Below are 21,579 nucleotides of genomic sequence, written 5' to 3' on the forward strand. Positions count from 1 at the left end.
TGGAGGAAGAGAAAGAAAAACAGATGAAAAGAAGAATAACATTTCCAGGAGAGGAATGAGAGCAGATAATAAACCCAAGTTCAAGTCTGTGGACTGTTCAGTTCGAGGCTGTCTAAGTCTATGTGTAAAGCTCAGATTAGTTGTATCCTTGGACCAAGCATCTTTCTGTAAGAACAGAGTAAGAGACAAGAAAAAATGGTGGGACAGAACTCTAAGGAAGACCAGCAGTGAAGCAGTGAGCAAAACAGGAGAACTGTTCAGAGAGAGAGACGGAAACTAGAAGAGAAGCATGTCATGAAAGTGAGGTAAATATCTGACGAACAAGTGTACTATATATGAAGTAAAACATGGCTCCAAAGTCATTAATTGATTTTAGCCATAAATCAATTAGCATAGCTTAAACCCATAGTCTAAAGAGACCTGGCATTACACGTGTGGAAGTAAGACTGCACTGGCTTCGGGACTGAATAATACAAGGAAGTGAGAACTGGATATGGAGTGGCCAGAGGGAGTAAGAATTAAAAGATATTTTGTTTTAAGGATAGACAGACCCAAGCATACATACAGGCTGAAACAAGGAGCCTCAGAGAGAAAGAGGTTTAAAGACCCCAGGAGAGGAGGTAAGGATCACACTTCACAATATAGCAAACTTTTAAAAACGTCACTTCTAACAGACTTATTAATTCATTTAATGAATTCTGTTTGAATCACTATTATCCCAACACTAGGGATACAGCAGGGAGTAAGCAATAAACAGTAATTTTCTACTAACAGATCACAGCAACTCAAATTCATTCAAATAAGAAGCTGACAATATGTGTCTTTCATTAACAGTTCTAAAGCTGGTGGAGCTTGCTAGGAAAACGTGGAAAAACATAAACATTGTCTCACTGGAGAAGCCCGCAGAATGAAAATACATTCACGTAGCTGTTTTGATACCTGTTCCCAACACAGTTCCGGAGGGCGGTGGAATGCTGGGTCCCCCTAGGCCAACCCGAGGGGCTTCTGTAAGACTAGGGAGTCTGACTGAGACTGGGCAGGCTGACCCTGCCATGTCTGCCCCTCCTCAGAAAGGCAGAGCGGGGTCTTCACAGCAGTGGTTACAAAGCCAGTGACAGCTAAGCACAGTGGTCAGACGCCCGACAACAACCTCAGACTGCAGAATCCGAGGGAACCTTGCAATGACTGATGTCACCAGGCTCTCACTGCCGGCTTCCGAGGTGCATCCTAAAGGCAGCAACACCAGTCCCTCTAAGGAGCTGTATTCCTTGTTCTAAGCCCCTGCTCTTGTCACCGTGCTGACCTCCTGTCTCTGTGACTTGACAGTCTCAGCTTCCTTTCTCCTGAGTCCTCACACCCCAATTTTTAAAACAAAATTTATTGTACTTTATTATTTATTCATTTTGCCATGCCGGGTCTTAGTTCCATCACAAGGGATCTTTAGTTGTGGCCTGAGAACTCTTAGTTGTGGCATGTGGGATCTAGTTCCCTGATCAGAGATCAAACCTGGACCCCTTGCATTGAGAGCTTGGAGTCTTAGCCATTGGACCACCAGGGAAGTCTCTTCACACCAACTTGTCCCAGGGTTACTCCCTCTTCAGTTCCCACCCCAGGCATTTGCCCTCACCATTGCCTGTGCTAAGAACACTCCACCCTGAGAAAGCCCCAGGGCTCACTCCTCACTTCATTCAAGTCTGCTCTAATATCTTCTCATCAGAAAGGAATTTCCTGACCTCTCAGTGAAAAATAGTACCACAGTCAGTCTCCATCACCTGCCAGATTGTTTTCTGCATATCAGCTCTTCCCTGGTGGCTCAGACGGTAAAGCGTCTGCCTACAATGCAGGAGACCCAGGTTCAAACCCTGGGTTGGGAAGATCTCCTGGAGAAGAAAATGGCAACCCACTCCAGTATTCTTGCTTGGAAAATCTCATGGACGGAGGAGCCTGGTTGGCTACAGTCTTTCTTCATAGCATTAGCTAACAACTATGTAGGTAGTGACCTATCACATCTGTTCGTTTTCTGCCCCCCACCTGCTTCCCAGCCTCAGAATATAAATTCCATAAAAGCAGGGATTCTGTTGTGGGTGGTGTTCACCTCTGAATCACTGGATGATGCTGCCACGCCCCAGGACATCACTAACACTTCCACTGGGCTCATTCTTCCTCTTCTTCAACCTCACTCCTCCCAGGAAGACTTGCCTGCCCTTTTCCCTCTTGCCTCACTTCAAATCCAGGCTCAGTCCATTGCCTCTCCATCCAGAACAACTAGCTATTGTGTAAAGAAACATCACAAGTTTTAAAATGTCTTGTGACTCAGAGCTGGCCCAAAACAGAACTGCAGGACAAGCTAAGCTGACAGCCTTTTAACATCAGCTTGTTCAGATCCATGTAAGATCCCAGACTAACTGACTTTAAAGTCCAGAAGAAACACTAGCGTACTGCAGATCCACTCAAACTCTGTTCCTCCATAAAACAAGGAGAATGCTGGCAAAAATGATCAGAGTCTGCTTCTTTAGAACTCAGGAAATAAACCAAAGACCTACAAAACTCCAAGGAGTATTTAGTCAAGAAAAATGGCTGAATCTCAGTAAGAACAAGTCTTGTGGCCCCCTACTCCTCTCCTCAGCTCTGTGCTAGCTTGAAAATAAACAGCCTCATAGCTGCACAAGCTCGGAAAGCCGTCAGCCTAACAGACGCTGGCCAATCACCCACACCAGGTGAATTCGAGAAGGCAAGACCATTGGTGGTCCAGCAACTCACCTGGTTTGAAAATGTTGAACAATCTCTACCAGATCTCACTTGCTAACTGCTGCCTTAAATCCAGCTTATGACAAGTTCAAGTCCTCACACTCCTCTCCCACTAACACCATTTCAGTAATAATAACTTCCCTTTTTTGTAGACATCATTGAGAATCAGTCAAGGTAGTACCCTCCTAGATCATCGAGTCCACTGAACCCAGTTTTTCATGACCAGTGGGTTTCCCTGCTGCTCTTTGGCAAGGCCTTGGACTTTACCCACTGGCCCTTATTTTCTTGTCTCTTGTTCTCACTAGCCTGTCAGTCAAGGGGTATTTTTTTCTCTACATCACAAAGTGGAGCACAAATCCTGCAATGTAGTAGACACTAAAGAAATGCTTACTAAATGACTGAGTTTATTTAAGATGAAAGTTGGGAGATTTGAAATATAGCATCTGGAGTTTAGTTTGCATTTTGTTTCAACGAGAAATTAAATACATTAGCCCGCATGTCTTTGCCTCCTCAGTGAAAGAATAGAAGCAAAGGCAAAGAATTCAGGAACAGAACAAAATGCTGAGCATGTTCGCTTGAAACCTGAGCCCTGCTGCGCTGCGTTGGGCAGAGATCACGTTAAATCCTCTTGTAGGCACTGAGTCACAGGATTCACCTCACCACAACGATGCTGAACACACCAAACGTGCTAAATTTGACACATTTACGATGCCTGTTTCTTGGAAGGAGAACATTATAGATGTGACCAAAATAATAGAAAAGAGAGCAAATGCAATACCCTATGTCACCACACTTTTTTTTTTTTTTTTAAATGCAGACTTTATGGTCTTTCACTTTCACCTTTTTTAGAGACGTGGGTAAGAAATGCATTCTCTATCCAACACAGACAACAATATTGTGATGAACAGGAGCTGACATCAAGTGTTGGGTTTGGGAGTCAGTAGTCAGTGGTAGAGACATCACAAACCTTGACATGCCACTTCTAACGACAGGCAGGTACCATCCAGATCTGGTGCCACCATCCTCCTCAGCTCTTAAGAGAATCTAAACAATATGCCAAACAGAAATAAACCCACAGACAAAGGAAACAAACATGGTTACCAAAGAAGAAAGGGGTGAGGGATAAATCAAGAGTTTGGGATTGCCATATACACACTACTATATATAAAATGTAAGACCAACAAGGACCTACTATATAAGACAGTGAACTACACTCAGTATATTGTAATAACCCATAAGGGAAAAGAATAGGAAAGGATAGAAAGACAGACATATAGATAAATAACTGAGTCATTTCGCTGCATACCTGAAACTAATACAATGATTGTAAATAAACTGCACTTCAATTAAGGATTTAAAAACAAACAAATAGACAACAAGGATATACTGTACATCACAGAGCAATGGACTCATTATACTGTAGTAACTTGAACTGGAGTATAATTATTATTGATTTAATACTTCACACATCTGAAACCAATATTGTAAATCAACTAGATTTCAATAAATTAAAATAAAAAACATATATTGTTACATGGGCTTTCCTAATGTTCAGATTTTGTTTTAAATTTCATGGAAGAGAAGGATAAAAAAAATTACAGGTGGAGAAGACAAAGCGAAGAAAGAAACCTCATGAAAGCCAAATAAAGTGAATAAAATGTGTTTGTGGACCATTGGATCCCACCTTTCCTCTAGCCTACCTACTCTTACAGATGTGGAAATTCACACCAAGAGAAGAAACAAGACTGGTCAGTATCAGGAACAAGAACCCAGGCTAATTTCTTCCTAAGCTTCTCCTTTAATATATCTTCCTAATCTTGTTTTCACATAACCACAATCTTAATCACACAAGCATTCTGACTCTTTGCAACCTGTCTCCTGGAAAGGCAGTATGCCCACAGAGTAATACCACTCTTTGATACTTAAGGAAAGAAGAGCAAAAGTGGGGCATAAAATTCTCTCCACATCAAAGTACTCAATGAACATCCAACTCCTAAGAGGTCTCCTTCCTGAATATTTTGCAATCTGACCCAAGGGGCTAGAAAGCACTCCAAGTAAACAGTTATTATTACCCTATCTTACCAACAAATCAGCCCAGCAGAGTGTCTTTCTTCTGAGCCTCTCACAGCATCTTTGAAACTTGCATCTCATGTATACACTAAGTAAGCTTGCACAGGAAAATATTAGTTATGCTGATGAAGTTGAGGTGTGGATAATAGAAAACTTTAGACCAGGTAGACAGGAATGAAAGCTCAGAGGGAAACAAGCAAAAAACGGCGACAAACCCAATGCATCCCCAGCTTCCTCTCTTTTTTTTTTTTTCCCCTGCAAAAGCTTATTCATAAAGCTGCTTCTGAATATATGTCGCCCAAGCTGTCTCTAAACAGGGATTATTTCAGCAGGGAGTTTAACTTCAGAAACTCTTCCTGAAAGTTAATAACCTCTTAATATCATAGCTCTTTCTGATTTGATCTAATAACTGCTTATCTTTTTCAGTAGCTGTGGCCCTTTTTGATCCCAGATTAAGTTTAAAAGGGGCTTCCCTGGTGGCTCAGAGGGTAAAGAACCTGCCTGCAATGCAGGAGATCCGGCTTCAGTCCTTGGGTAGGGAAGATCCTCTGGAGAAGGGAATGGCTAGCCACTCCAGTATACTTGCTGGGACAATTTCATGGACAGAGGAGCCTGGTGGGCTATAGTCCATGGGACTGCAGAGTTACACATGATTGAGAAACTAACTAAGTTAAAAGAATTCAGGATGGGTTGTAATTTTATGTCTGACAGGAAAGTCCATGGACAGAGGAGCCTGGTGGGCTATAATCCATGGGATTGCATGGGATCCATGGGATCGCATAGAGTTAGGCACAACTGAGCGACTAAGTTAGAAGAGTTCAGGAGGGTTTGTAATTTTATGTCTGGCAGGAAAATAGGCTAATTAGTACATGGAAGGTACCAAGCTAGAGCCAAAATGTTCCGACAGGACTTGTATAAATAGAAACATGAACCTTTCTTCCCAATACATTTTTAAAATTTCTCTCTTGGTAGATCAGACAACCATCATTGGATTATGACTATTAAGTATTTCTCAATATCAGTTAAAGTCATTTGGGGGAGAGTTAAGAATACAGTTCTCTAGGTCCTACCCCAGGCCCCATGGATGAGTATTCTCAAAGAGTAGACTTTGTAATACTCCATCAATTTTGACTGAATCATGGTTAAAGAGGTGACTGCCCCTATAGAACTAAACTATGGCTTTTCTATATAACTTGGAACAATGCAGTAAACCTCGTCACACATGTATAGAGGGCTGTGAAGTAGATACAACCTCTACTCATAGCATGGTATAACACTAAGTGAGTAGCTATCACATGTTACATATGTGTCAATGTGCACAACTGTAATTTCACATGTCACTGAAAATATCTTTCCATGATTACTATTTGAGCAATAAGCTTTGAGAATTAACCACATGATTATCAGAAGAGGCAGAATTTAATATTCTGGAACATTTGTAACCATACAGGTTTCAGAGCAAGAAATGAAAAAGTGATGACCGAGGAGGACAAGTAAATGAAAGCCTGGAAAAACATGCTGCTGCTTTTGGTTTAAAAAGCCAAATTAATTTAATTTGTAAATCAAATTTTTTTCATTTATTTTTATTAGTTGGAGGCTAATTACTTTACAATATTGTAGTGATTTTTTCCATACATTGACATGAATCAGCCATGGATTTACATGTGTTCCCCATCCCAATCTCCCCACCCACCTCCCTCCCCATCACATCCCTCTTAATTTAATTTGTAAATCAAATTTAATTTTAAAAGTAGACTTAGCCTGAAAGAAGTATGAGCAGAAAACAAATTGTCCTTACTCTGTCCTCAAGGTTCTATTTGACCTTATCTAGGCTCTCTCCAGTGTAACAGTTTCACATTATTGTCATAAATAGGTCATCTGAACCAATTCTTGTTGTCTAGTCCTCAATATATTGTGACTTCATGGATATCCTAGTAGAGCCTTCCTCTGTATTATAAAGTTACTGTCCTGGGAGATTATCTTAACTACTACTGCTTTTTAAAAATTGAAGTATAGTTGATTGGCTTCCCTGATGGCTCAGATGGTAGAGAATCCACCTGCAATGCCAGAGACCTGGGTTCAATTCCTGGGTCAGGAAGATCCCCTGGAGAAGGGAATGGCTACCCACTCCAGCATTCTTGCCTGGAGAATTCCAGGGACAGAGAAGCCTGGTGGGCTATAATCCATAGGGTCACAGAGACACAACTGAGTGACTAATACTTTCACTTTTTTTCACATAGTTGATTTACAGTGTTGTGTTAGCTTATGGCGTTCAGCAAAGTGATTCAGATATATATAATCATACGTATATACAGACTGTATATGATTCTTTTCCATTCTAGGTTATTATAAGGTATTAAATGTAGTTCCCTGTGCTATACAGTAGGGCCTTGGTGTGTGCTGGTTCTTGGAATTACATTTGGTAAATTTATTTCAAGCATTTCAGACAGACTATCATGAAAAGCTAGACTGATAACTTTGAAGAGTTTGATGTGACGTCCATGGATATCAACTACCAGTTCAATCATTTAGTAACACGTCTGTATTAATTACATATTATGTGTCAGTCATTACCTTGACAGACAATGGAAACACAGTCAAGAACATGGATACCAAATTCCCTGCTCTCATAGGCCTCTCATTTTAGTGGACATAGATGATATACTAACAAAATGAAAAACAAAGGGTCCTATGTAGATAATTACAACAGAATAGTTTAAGAGAGAGAATGGATGAATAGGGAAGAACTTTCTGAGGAAGTAAAATGGAAGCCAAGATTTAGTGGGGAGGCAAATTTGGGCCACTGGAGAAAAGAAAACTGCAGGTAGAAGGCCCAGCCAGGGCCGAGCCTCGAAGGCCAAAATGAGGTTTGCACAGTTTAGGAATAAAAGAAAGCTGGGGTGGCAGAGCAAGATGGGTCAGAGAAGGGAGAAGCTTCTCAAACCAGAATAAATTTGGGGGGGTACAAAGAACAATTGTGTGGCAGTTCATGAAATCTGAGTAAGTGTTGTTGATAACACTACTGTATTAATGGTAATGTTTTCAGTTTTGATCACTGGACTATGGTCATACAAGAAAGTCTTTATTTTTAGAAAATAACACTGTGTTTAGAAGTACAGGAATATTGCTTGCAATTCACTCTTGAATACTGTGTGTGTGTGTGCGCACTTTAGTCGCTCAGTCGTGTCTGACTCTTTGTGACCGCATGGACTGTAGCCCACTAGGCTCCTCTGTCCATGGAATTCTCCAGGCAAGAAAACTGGAGTGGGTTGCCATTCTCTCCTCCAGGGGATCTTCCTGACCCAGGGATGGAACCTGGGTCTCCTGCAGAGCAGGCAGATTCTTTACCGGCTGAGCCATAAGGGAAGCCCAGATATAGGTATAGATATAGATATAGAGACAGGTATAGGTATAGATACAGGTATAGGTATAGATAGAGATATAGACATACATATTTAACATTTAAGGAATCTGGGTGAAGGAAATATTGCAATTCTTTTCATTCATTTTTGAATTTTTTTGAAAAGTCCAAAATTGGCCCCAAACCAAAAGTTGAAAAATACCTAAAGAAAAAACTAGCAGTGGGACACATATCCATTAGACTGACTAAAACTTAAAGACTGAAAATAGCAAGTGTGGACAAGAGATAAGATAATTAGAACTTATTTTTGGAAAGCTGCGTATATATGCCTGTCCTGTGACCTAACAATTCTTTTAAGTATGTACACAACAAAGTCATAACTTTTCATTCAAGTACATGAATAAGACTAATCAAAGCAGTGCTATTTATATCAGTTCCAGATTGGAAACAACCTAAGTATCTCTCTATGCAGAAATGGGTAAGTCGATCAAAATACATTCATGTAATAGTCATGTAATAAATAACTTAGAACTACACATAACACTGTAGGTGGATCTCACAAACATAATGCTGAATGAAAGAAATTAGAAACAAAATAACACACACAACATGACTTTGTTAACAGGATGTTCAAAAAACAGGAAAAATGCCCCATTAGTAGGAAGAGACACAGGGATCTTTTAATGGTGTATTTCTTGGACTGGATGCTGGTTACATGCATTTGCTCAGTGGGTGAAAACTCCTTAAGCTGTACACTTATGCACACGTATACTCCTGAAGTATAAAAAGCTAACAAGAGCACCTCCCTGGTGGTCCAGTGGTTAAGAACCTGCCTGCCAACAAGGGACACAGATTCGATACCTGGTTTGGGAGGATCCCACATGCTGTGGGACAGCTAAGTCTGCGCACCACAATTACAGAAGCCCATGTGCCTGGAGCCCATGCTCTGCAACCAAGAAGCCCCTGTGAGGAGAAGCCCGAGCCCCGCAGCTAGAGAGGAGCCCCCCGCCGACCACAGCTGGAGAAAGCCACATGCAGCGACAGAGACCCAGGGCAGCTGTAAATAAATAATTCTAAAGAGCTAACAGGAGGACACTGCAAGGAAAAATATAAATACATTGAAAACAAAATTTTACTTTCTACAAAAATTAACTCAAAATGATTAACATACTTAAATATAAAACTAAAAACTTCTACAGAGAAACAGAAGAAATTCTTCAGGACTTGGGGACGAGAAAAATATTCTTAGACTTGACACCAAAAGCATGATGTGTAAAAGGAAAAGCTGCTAAGTTGGATCTCAACAAAATTTAAAAGTTGCTCTGCAAAGACGATGGAAAGAGTGTAAGAAAATATTTGCAAAGCACATATCCAAAAAAGGACTTGTAGCTAGAATATATAAAGGACCCTTTATATATTGTGTTGAGTTTCAGAACTCAACACTGAAAATCAATTAATCAAATTAGAAAAAGGTCAAATTCATGGGTATTTTATTGAAGAGGGCATATAGATGACATCATATGCCATTAAAGAAGTGCAAATTAAACCCTACATGAAATATCACTATACATATAATAGAATAACTGAAATAATTTGTTAAAAAATAAAATTTAGTAATAGCACCAAATGCTAGGAAGGATGTGAAGAAATTGAATTATTCATACATGGCTGGTGAGAACGTAAAGTGACATAGCTACTCTAGAAAAGAGCATAGCAGTTTCTTATAAAACAAAATATGCCTCAGCCATAAACCTAGTTACTGCACTTTGGGAATTCACATCAGAGAGACAATAGCATATGATCACAGAATATCCTGTACACAGTTGTTCCCAGAAGATTTATTCTTTATAGCCAGACACTGAAAACCACTCAAATGTCCTTCAATAGGTGAATGGTTGAATAAACTGACGTTATGTACACATCATAGAACACTGATCAATAAAAGATAAACTGCTGATATACACGATAACTTGGATGAATTGTTAGGGAATAATGCGGAGTGACAGAAAAAAGCCAACCTCAAAAAGTTACATACTGTATGATTCCATTTATGCAACACTCTTAAAATAAAATAATAGAAATGGAGGACAGATTAATGGTTACAAACAAACCTAAAAGCTTCTGTGTAAGTTTAGTCGCTCAGTCATGTCCAATTCTTTGCCACTGCACGGACTGTATCTCCTCTGCTTTGGCATTCTCCAGGCAAGAACACTGGAGTGGGTAGCCATTTCCTCCTCCAGGGGATCTTCCCAACCCAGAGATAGAACCCAGATCTCCCACATTGCAGCTGGATTCTTTTCCATCTGAGCCTCCAGAGAAGCCCAAATGCTTCTAGTGTAGAAGAAAATTCTCTTTAAAAAAGAATTCTGGAATAGATTAACAAAATTTCTGTCAGTTACACCAGAAGAATTTATCTAGTTTTGAAAGAAAATGGTTTTGAGCCTGGAATTTCAGGTCAGTTAAAAAAAAAAAATTCAGCTTTGAGGACAAAATTAAGGTTTCCACATATACAAAGAAGAAAAGAAAAAATTACTAGCAGAGAATCTCTCAAAGTTCTTAGAATGTGAAATTTTCCTTTTGTATATGTAAGATTTTACCTGCACAATTTGTTGATACTGTTGTTATTGTCTAGCCACTAGTACTACAACTAGAAGAGAAACAAGTAATGAATTTAAAAGATTAATTTAGTTGAAAAAAGCTATAGTTATTATTGTTTAATCTACATAATTTGTTTGTGAATAAGAACAACCATATTCTGAAGGAAAACTTTCAAAGTTTATTAACATGGTAGATTAACTGGAGGTGAAGGGATGGGATTAAAAGGAAGTTGGGAGTCATACAAGAATGCTAAAATCTTCACATAATTGTAAGAAAATATATTCTAGATGTTAATAGAAAATGTAGGTTTATTTACCTGTGTTTTTATAACATTCAATTGTACCTTTTATCAGAGTACAATCCCATCTCTATTTGCTACAAAATGTCATGCCCCAGATTAGTATCTGGCATTTAAGATTGGTGAATAGGACTTTGCTGGTGGTCCGGTGGCTAATACTAGGCCTACCAGTTGAGGGGACACGGGTTGGATGCATAGTCCAGGAAGATTCCACATGCCATGGAGCAAAGTCCTTGGACCACAACTATTGAAGCCTAGAGTCTGTGCTCTGCAACTAGAGACCACAAAGCAATAAGAAGCCCACACACCACAAAGAGTAGACCCCATTCACTGCAACTAGAGAAAGTCTGCACACAGCAACAAAGACTCAGGGCAGACATAAATTAATTAATTAATTTTAAAAAAAGATTTAGTGAACAAATGATGACTGAATATGTGAGTGAATATATTGGGTTTGCCAAAAAGTTCATTTGGGTTTTTGAACCATGGCAGGAAAACCCAAACAAACTTTTTGGCCAACCCAGCATAAATGAATACATTTATTTCAGGGGAACCCTTAATAGGTTGAAATGATTCCACACATCAGTAACAGTAGCACTGTTAGACGCTCAGTTCACTTCAGTTCAGTCACTCAGTCGTGTCCAACTCTTTGTGACCCCATGTCACACTCTTTGTGACCCGACTCTTTGTGAACCACAGCATGCCAGGCCTCCCTGTCCATCACCAACTCCCAGAGTCCACCCAAACTCATGTCCATTGAATCGGTGCCATCCAACTGTCTCATCCTCTGTCATCCCCTTCTCCTTCTGCCCTCAATCTTTCCCAGCATCAGGGTATTTTCAAATGAGTCAACTCTTCACATAAGGTGGCCAAAGTATTGGAGTTTCAGCTTCAACATCAGTCCTTCCAATGAACACCCAGGACTGATCTCCTTTAGGATGGACTGGTTGGATCTCCTTGCAGTCCAGGGGACTCTCAAGAGTCTTCTCCAAAACCACAGTTCAAAAGCACCAATTCTTTGGCACTCAGCTTTCTTTATAGTCCAACTCTCACATCCATACATGACCACTGGAAAAACCATAGCCTTGACTAGATGGACCTTTGTCAACAAAGTAATGTCTCTGCTTTTTAATATGCTATCTAGGTTGGTCATAACCTTCCTTCCAAGGAGTAAGCGTCTTTTAATTTCATGGCTGCAATCACCATCTGCAGTGATTTTGGAGCCCCCCAAAATAAAGTCTGACACTGTTTCCCCATCTATTTGCTGTGAAGTAATGGGACTGATTGCCATGATCTTCATTTTCTGAATGTTGAGCTTTAAGCCAACTTTTCCACTCTCCTCTTTCACTTTCATCAAGAGGCTCTTTAGTTCCTCTTCACCTTCTGCCATAAGAGTGGTGTCATCTGCATATCTGAGGTTATTGATATTTCTCCTGGCAATCTTGATTCCAGCTTGTGCTTTTTCCAGCCCACCACTTCTCATGAAGTACTCTGCATATAAGTTAAATAATGGTGACAATATACAGCCTTGACATACTCCTTTTCCTATTTGGAACCAGTCTGTTGTTCCATGTCCAGTTCTAACTGTTGCTTCCTGACCTGCATATAGGTTTCTCAAGAGGCAGGTCAGGTGGTCTGGTATGCCCATCCCTTTCAGAATTTTCCACAGTTTCTTGTGAGCCACACAGTCAAAGGCTTTGGCATAGTCAATAAAGCAGAAATAGATGTTTTTCTGGAACTCTCTTGCTTTTTCGATGATCCAGTGGGTGTTACCAATTTGATTTCTTGTTCCTCTGCCTTTTCTAAAATCAGCTTGAACATCTGGAAGTTCACGGTTCACATATTGCTAAAGCCTGGCTTGGAGAATTTTGAGCATTACTTTATCAGTGTGTGAGATGAGTGCAATTGTGCGGTAGTTTGAGCATTCTTTGGAATTGCCTTTCATTGGGATTGGAATGAAAACTGACCTTTTCTAGTCCTGTGGCCACGGCTGAGTTTTCCAAATTTGCTGGCATATTGAATGTAGCACTTTCACAGCATCATCTGTTAGGGTTTGTAACAGATCAACTGGAATTCCATCACCTCCACTAGCTTTGTTCATAGTGATGCTTCCTAAGGCCCACTTGACTTCATATTCCAGTATGTCTGGCTCTAGGTGAGTGATCACACCATCGTGATTATCTGGGTTGTGAAGATCTTAATTGTATAGTTCTTTGTATTCTTGCCACCTCTTCTTAATATCTTCTGTTAGGTCCATACCATTTCTGTCCTTTATTGCGCCCATCTTTGCATGAAATTTTCCCTTGGTATCTCTAATTTTCTTGAAGAGATCTCCAGACTTTCCCATTCTATTGTTTTCCTGTATTTCTTTGCACTGATCACTGAGGAAGGCTTTCTTATCTCTCCTGGTTATTCTTTGGAACTCTGGATTCAAATGGATATATCTTTCTTTTTCTCCTTGGCTTTTCCCTTCTCTTCCTTTCACAGCTATTTGTAAGGCCCCCTCAGGCAGCCATTTTGCTTTTTTGCATTTCTTTTTCTTGGGGATGGACTTGATCCTTGTTTCCTGTACAATGTTACAAACCTCTGTCCATAGTTCATCAAGCAATCTGTCTATCAGATCTAGTCCCTTAAAACTATTTCTTACTTCCACTATGTAATCATAAGGGATTTGATTTAGGTCATACTTAAATGGACTAGTGGTTTTCCCCACTTTCTTCAATTTAAGTCTGAATATGGCAATAAGGAGTTCACGATCTGAGCCACAGTCAGGTCCCAGTTAGACGCTCGGTTGTTTTCAACTCTTTGCGATCTCACGGACCATAGCCTGCCAGGCTCCTCTGTTCATAGGATTTTCCAGGCAAAAATACTGGAGTTGGTTGCCATTTCCTCTTTCAGGGGATCTTCAGACCTGGAGATCAAACCCAGTTCTCTCCATCTCCTGCATTGGCAGGTAGGTTCTTTACCACTAGCGCTGTTATAGCCATGCTTTCTGGGAAACAAACTCACTCAGAAGGACAATGCAGATAGTGGAGTGCAGTTTATTACACTGGCGGGCCCAAGGCAGAGTCTCCTCTTAGCTGAGGGCCCCGACCAGCATTTGTGAAAATCTTTTATACCCCATGTGTACGTGTCCAAACCCACCAGCCCAAACCCCTTGAGGCTTACAAAGGAAGGGTAAATACAATCACAATAACCCCATCATTCCCGTGTTATGTGTTCAAACAGTTAATAATCAATAAGCCTGTGGTTACATTCTGATAGATACTGTCCGGAGGCAGGGGTGATTAGTGTCTGTTTTCTCTTAGGCAATGAGTAACCTGGATGTGATCTTCAAGATTCCCGTGCCCAGAGGGAGTCTTATGCTTCCATTGTCATTCCCACAGGTGCTAAGCACAGAGTTCAGAGTCCATTGGAGAGGCGGCCTAGCACGATCAGCACGGACAGGCCTGAGATGGAGTCCAGGCCCTATGAATTTCTTCTTCAGCGCCACCTGGGAATCACCTGAGAAATGATTTCACACATCAGTAATCAAAATAAAATAACTGACTGTGGATCACAACAAACTGTGGAAAATTCTTAAAAAGATGGGAATACCAGACCACCTGACCAGCCTCCTGAGTAATCTGAGTGCAGGTCAGGAAGCAACAGTTACAACTGGATATGGAACAACAGACTGGTTCCAAATAGGAAAAGGAGTACGTCAAGGCTGTATATTGTCACCCTGCTTATTTTACTTATATGCAGAGTATATAATGAGAAATGCTGGACTGGATGAAGAACAAGCTGAAATCAAGATTGCCGGGAGAAATAACCTCAGAAACGCAGATGACACCACCCTTATGGCAGAAAGTGAAGAGGAACTAAAGAGCCTCTTGATGAAAGTGAAAGAGGAGAGTGAAAAAGTTGGCTTAAAGCTTAACATTCAGAAAACTAAGATCATAGCACCTGGTCCCATCACTTCATGGCAAATAGATGGGGAAACAGTGGAAACAGTGTCAGACTTTATTTTGGGGGGCTCCAAAATCACTGCAGATGGTGACTGTAGCCATGAAATCAAAAGACACTTGCTCCTTGGAAGAAAAATTATGACCAACGTAGAGAGCATGTTAACAAGCAGAGACATTACTTTGCCAACAAAGGTCCATCCAGTCAAGGCCATGGTTTTTCTAGTAGTCATGTATGGATGTGAGAGTTGGACTAATAAAGAAAGCTGAGCACAAAGAATTGGTGCTTTTGAACTGTGGTGTTGGAAAAGACTCTTGAGAGTCCCTTGGACTTCAAGGAGATCCAACCAGGCCATCCTAAAGGAAATCAGTCCTGGGTGTTCATTGGAAGGACTGATGTTGAAGCTAAAGTTCCAATACTTTGGCCACCTGATGTGAAGAACTGACTCATTTGAAAAGACCCTGATGCTGGGAAAGATTGAAGGCAGGAGGAGAAGGGCACAACAAAAGATTAGATGGTTGGATGGCATCACCAACTCAATGGACATGAGTTTGAGTAAACTGCAGGAGTTGGTGATAGACAGGGAGGCCTGACGTGCTTCAGGCCATGGCGTCTCAAAGAATTGGACACGACTGAGCAACTGAACTGAATTGAACTCTATATTAGTACTTTACACATGATGAAACTGAGGATCAAAAAAAAAATTTAAGTAAATTGCACAAGATCTTATAGCTATCAAGAGTGAAAACACAAATCTGGAAAATCTAACTTCGGAGCACATGTTCTATAAAAAGTTATTTTCATCATTGAGATGGAGTTAAAATATTAAAAGACAATACAATCATAAATCTTTCTATGTCAAACAGCAGATTGGTAATACAGAGAAGAAAACTAGATAAAGAATACCAGAGAATGTTACAAGTTAAAAGATCCTGCTTAGAAATCCTTATCAAGAAAAAATCAGTAAAATAGATTTCAATAAGAGAATTTGGCTCAGATGATAAAAGCATCTGGCTGCAGTGGTGAAGACCCAGATTAGATCTCTGTGTCATGAAAATCCCCTGGAGAAGGAAATGGCAACCCACACCAGTACTCTTGTCTGGAGAATCCCATGGATGAAAAATCCTGGTAGGCTACAGTCCATGGAGTCACAAAGAGTTGGACATGACTGAGTGTCTTCACTTTCTTTTTCTTTTCAAGAGAATTTACAAGCCTGGTGTCTTAAAGACTTAGTACAATATTACTGAAACTCTCTGAACCTGAAACATTTTTAGAGGAGTAGAAATTTGACTATCTTCTTCATTTATTTTTGGGTTATCAGTGTGTGATTTACAGAAGGGAGGTGATGGAATTCCAGTTGAGCTCTTTCAAATCCTGAAAGATGATGCTGTGAAATCAGTGCTGCACTCAATATGCCAGCAAATTTGGAACACTCAGCAGTGGCCACAGGACTGGAAAAGGTCAGTTTTCATTCTACTCTCAAAGAAAGGCAATTCCAAAGAGTGCTCAAACTATCGCACAATTGCACTCATCTCACACACTGATAAAGTAATGCTCAAAATTCTCCAAGCCAGGCTTCAGCAATATGTGAACCGTGAACTTCCAGATGTTCAAGCTGATTTTAGAAAAGGCAGAGGAACAAGAAATCAAATTGGCAACACCCACTGGATCATCGAAAAAGCAAGAGAGTTCCAGAAAAACATCTATTTCTGCTTTATTGACCATGCCAAAGCCTTTGACTGTATGGATCACAAGAAACTGTGGAAAATTCTGAAAGGGATGGGCATACCAAACCACCTGACCTGCCTCTTGAGAAACCTATATGCAGGTCAGGAAGCAACAGTTAGAACTGGACATGGAACAACAGACTGGTTCCAAACAGGAAAAGGAGTGTTTCAAGGCTGTATATTGTCACCCTGCTTATTTAACTTATATGCAGAGTACATCATGAGAAGTGGTGGGCTGGAAGAAGCACAAGCTGGAATCAAGATTGCCAGGAGAAATATCAATAACCTCAGATATGCAAATGACACCACCCTTATGGCAGAAAGTGAAGAGGAACTGAAGAGCCTCTTGATGAAAGTGAAAGAGAGTGAAAAAGTTGGCTCATTCAGAAAACTAAGATCATGGCATCTGGTCCCATCACTTCATGGAAAACAGATGGGGAAACAATGGAAGCAGTGTCAGACTTTATTTTGGGGGGCTCCAAAATCACTGCAGATGGTGATTGCAGCCATGAAATAAAAGACACTCCAAAAAAAAAAAAAAAGACACTCCTTGGAAGGAGAGTTATGACCAACCTGGATAGCATATTAAAAAGCAGAGACATTACTTTGTTGACAAAGGTCCATCTGGTCAAGGCTATGGTTTTTCCAGTGGTCATGTATGGATATGAGAGCTGGACTGTGAAGAAAACTGAGCGCTGAAGAATTGATGCTTTTGAACTGTGGTTTCGGAGAAGACTCTTGAGAGTCCCCTGGACTGTAAGGAGATCCAACCAGTCCATCCTAAAGGAGTTCAGTCCTGGGTGTTCATTGGAAGGACTGATGTTAAAGCTGAAACTCCAATACTTTGGCCACCTGATGAGAAGAGTTGACTCATTGGAAAAGACTCTGATGCTGGGAGGGATTGGGGGCAGGAGGAGAAGGGAATGACAGATGATGAGATGGCTGGGTGGCATCACCGACTCAATGGACATGAGTTTGGGTGGACTCTGGGAGTTGGTGATGGACAGGGAGGCCTGGCGTGCTGTGATTCATGGGTTCGCAAAGAGTCGGACACGACTAAGTGACTGAACTGAACTGAACATTCAGTGGTCCACTGGTGTTAATCAAGGGACTCAGCATGTAGTTGCACTCACAGCTAAGCCTTATCATAAAAGGATATTCACAAGGAAAGGAGACTTGGATGGTGTCTAGAGGCATTCTCTCCTTCTTGGGAGGATATCCCTGGAAGTCAACATGTTCCTTTTTCCAGCAATGAAAAATGTAATCAAAAGTGCATTGTTCCCGGCTAGTGAAGCCTAGTGGAGACTCAGTGCCCAAGGTTTTCATGGAGGGGCTGGTTACACATTCTTCTCCAAAGAGAAGAGGTTCCCATAAATCAGAGTGATTACACAGTCCAGAGCACAGTGAACCATCTTTAATAGTGGGGAGAATGGGTCAAGTGCCAAGATCTCAGATGCCAGCCAAGAGCCAACCTGTAAGGAGGTCTTTCTGAAGAGAGCAGTTTCAAGCCTGCTGTGTGCACATTAGTCTGTTTAGTTTTCTATTGTTGAGCTTGTTTTTATAGTTTATACTTACTTGGAAAATAATCTTTTGCTTGGGCTTTCACAATAACTGTTATATTGTTGTCCATCAAATTGCAGTTTTGTTCATGTTGTATGTGTCTCATTCCTAAAAATTGCTCCAGGGTAAAGCTTACTTGTTAGTCTTTCTAAAGAACAAGTCCTTAGTTTTATTCATTGACTTAACTTTTTGCTTTTCTTTATTTAACTTTGTCTTTATCAATTCCTTTGTGTTTTATCTTGCTAGTTTTCTCTCTTCTACAGTTGAAAACTAAATTAAAATAAATACAAAACTATTAAACTCATTAACAACTTTTACAGCAAAACTAAGTAGTAAAGTATTTCAGGGAATCCCAAAAAATAGGTGGGCAAGGACCAACTCCCAGTAGCCATAAAAGCCTGCATGAGCCCAGAAACTTTGTAGGAGGAAATAAAGTGAAAAGCAGAGACAAAGGAAGAGAAGCTTCAGATAAATGTCAGGGTAGGAAATGGAGCCAGGGATTCTCAGAGAAAAAAAATGAAAGAAGCAGAAAAACATGCCTGTGATGAAAGCACCCCTGAAAGATATGCTCACAAAACTATAACCAAAACATTCTATTTTTAAAATAAGCTAGAATTAATTTAGAAAATGATATAAGAGGTGAAACAGAGTATAAAGCTGAAGCAGTGAAACTTAGAAATGAAGTGACAGAATACAGGAAAAAATGTTAAATATATATTTCCAAATGCCAAAAAATATTTTAGAAGTGAAGAATAAACTTGAAAGAAGAGCAAATAAAAGAAGTGAGCTTAAGACAGAAGGCAGAAAATTGAAGAAGGTTTTAAAAAGAGGAAATAAATTTTTTAAATTTGTGAGAAAGTAAAAATATGCAAGATAAGTAAAGAACATCAAAGATTCAGGCAACATGGGTCTCTAAACAGGAAGAAAACCAAAACAAGAAAACAGAAAAAGGTATAATTCAAGAAAAAGTCCAAAAACATATGTACACACATGTATATGTATACACACACACATATATACACATGCATTTTTAAACTATACATTGAGATTTTACTATGTAGTAGAGAATACAGTTACAAAATTCCTAACAGAATTTTACTCCAATAAAATTACTAGAAGTTAAATTTAAAAAAATATATTAATCCTTTGGTTAACTGGGCCCAAGAGCAGGTGACTTAAAATGAAAATGAAATTGGATTATCATCAGACTTTGACAGAAATGCTTTATGTCAGAAGATAATGAAATAACATTTAAGACACTCAAAAACAGAAAATGTAAACAAAGAATTGCATTTTCATCAAAATTACTTATACATATAAAGGGCACAAGTAAAGTTATTAACATCATGATCTCAGGGATACTATTACCATTAAAATGACCAAAATATCCAGAGAGACATTAAGATAAAGCTGGTGTTGGGCATTATATATGTTCCTAATTTTAAATGAGGGCTGAAAATGAAGGTACAAAAACTAATGTCTGTATCTTCCGACAGTGCAGATAGAGTCCAACTATTCATAATAGAGGGAGACTAGGAAAAGTTTATGTGTATAGTCACATTAATCATAATGATGGCAGTAGTATCTATGTTATTCTGAAAGTATTGTGTACATAAGGTGGGGTGAAACAACTGAGCAAGATATTCCTAGTGTGAAACAAAGAGATTCACATAAGTAATATAGAAGATGTTAAGTAAAATTCCCATAGTCCTGAATTTGAATTGGAAGAGTCGGTATTATTTGTAACCTATTTTATACATGTACACACACTGTAGTTCTGACCACTGGAAAAACCTACAATTCTAACATGCATGTATGATTTCATGCACAGTTGTGTCTGACTCTTTGCAACTCCATGGACTGTAGTCCACCAGGCTTCTCTGTCCATGGGATTCTCCAGGCAGGAATACTAGAGTGGATTGCCATTTCCTCCTCCAGGGGATCTCCTTGACCCAAGGATCGAATCCACATCTCTTACATCTCTTGTGTTGGCAGATGGATTCTTTACCACTGAACCACGCAACACAGCCACATTAAACATCCCTAGGACAGAGACTGGAGAATGGAATGTCAAACCACCTCAGTATTCTTACCTTGAGAACTGCATGAACAGTATGAAAAGGTAAAATGATAGGATACTGAAAGAGGAACTCACCAGGTGGGTAGGTGCTACTGGAGATCAGTGGAGAAATAACTCCAGAAAGAATGAAGGGATGGAGCCAAAGCAAAAACAACACCCAGTTGTGGATGTGACTGGTGATAGAAGCAAGGTCTGATGCTGTAAAGAGCAATATTGTGTAGGAACCTAGAATGTTAGGTACATGAATCAAGGCAAATTGGAAGTGGTCAAACAGGAGATGGCAAGAGTGAATGTCGACATTCTAGGAATCAGTGAACTAAAATGGACTGTAATGGGTGAATTTAACTCAGATAACCATTATATCTACTGCCGTGGGCAGGAATCCCTTAGAAGAAATGGAGTAGCCATCATGGTCAGCAAAAGAGTCTGAAATGCAGTACTTGGATGCAATCTCAAAAACGACAGAATGATCGCTGTTCATTTTCAAGGCAAACCATTCAATATCACAGTAATCCAAGTCTATTTATTCCCCAACCAGTAACGCTGAAGAAGCTGAAGTTGAACAGTTCCATGAAGACTTACAAGACCTTTTAGAACTAACACCCAAAAAAGATGTCCTTTTCATTATAGGGGACTGGAATGCAAAAGTAGGAAGTCAAGAAACATGTGGAGTAACAGGCAAATTTGACCTTGGAGTACAGAATGAAGCAGGGCAAAGGCTAATAGAGTTTTGCCAAGAGAACGCCAACACCCTCTTCCAACAACACAAGAGAAGACTCTACACATGGACATCACCAGATGGTCAACACGGAAATCAGATTGATTATATTCTTTGCAGCCAAAGATGGAGAAACTCTATACAGTCAGCAAAAACAAGAGTGGGAGCTGACTGTGGCTCAGATCATGAACTCCTTATTGCCAAATTCAGACTTAAATTGAAGAAAGTAGGGATAACCACTAGACCATTCAGGTATGACCTAAATCAAAGCCCTTATGACTATACAGTGGAAGTGAGAAATAGATTTAAGGGACTAGATCTGATAGACAGAGTGCCTGATGAACTATGGACGGAGGTTCATGACACTGTACAGGAGACAGGGAGCAAGATCATCCCCGTGGAAAAGAAATGCAAAAAAGCAAAATGGTTGTCTGAGGAGGCCTTTGAAATAGCGGTGAAAAGAACAGAAGT

The 21,579-nt window shown here is 40.0% G+C and overlaps 1 non-coding gene across 1 annotated transcript; it reads left to right on the plus strand.

The window, feature by feature from the left end:
• Nucleotides 1-1,802: 1,802 nt before the first annotated feature.
• TRNAC-ACA lies at nucleotides 1,803-1,874 on the plus strand. The gene has a single exon. It is a non-coding gene; the product is annotated as a tRNA-Cys (tRNA).
• The last annotated feature ends 19,705 nt before the right edge of the window (nucleotides 1,875-21,579 follow it).

Source organism: Cervus canadensis, chromosome 6 (genome assembly GCF_019320065.1).
Source record: "Cervus canadensis isolate Bull #8, Minnesota chromosome 6, ASM1932006v1, whole genome shotgun sequence".
In the NCBI taxonomy this organism is placed as follows: domain Eukaryota; kingdom Metazoa; phylum Chordata; class Mammalia; order Artiodactyla; family Cervidae; genus Cervus; species Cervus canadensis.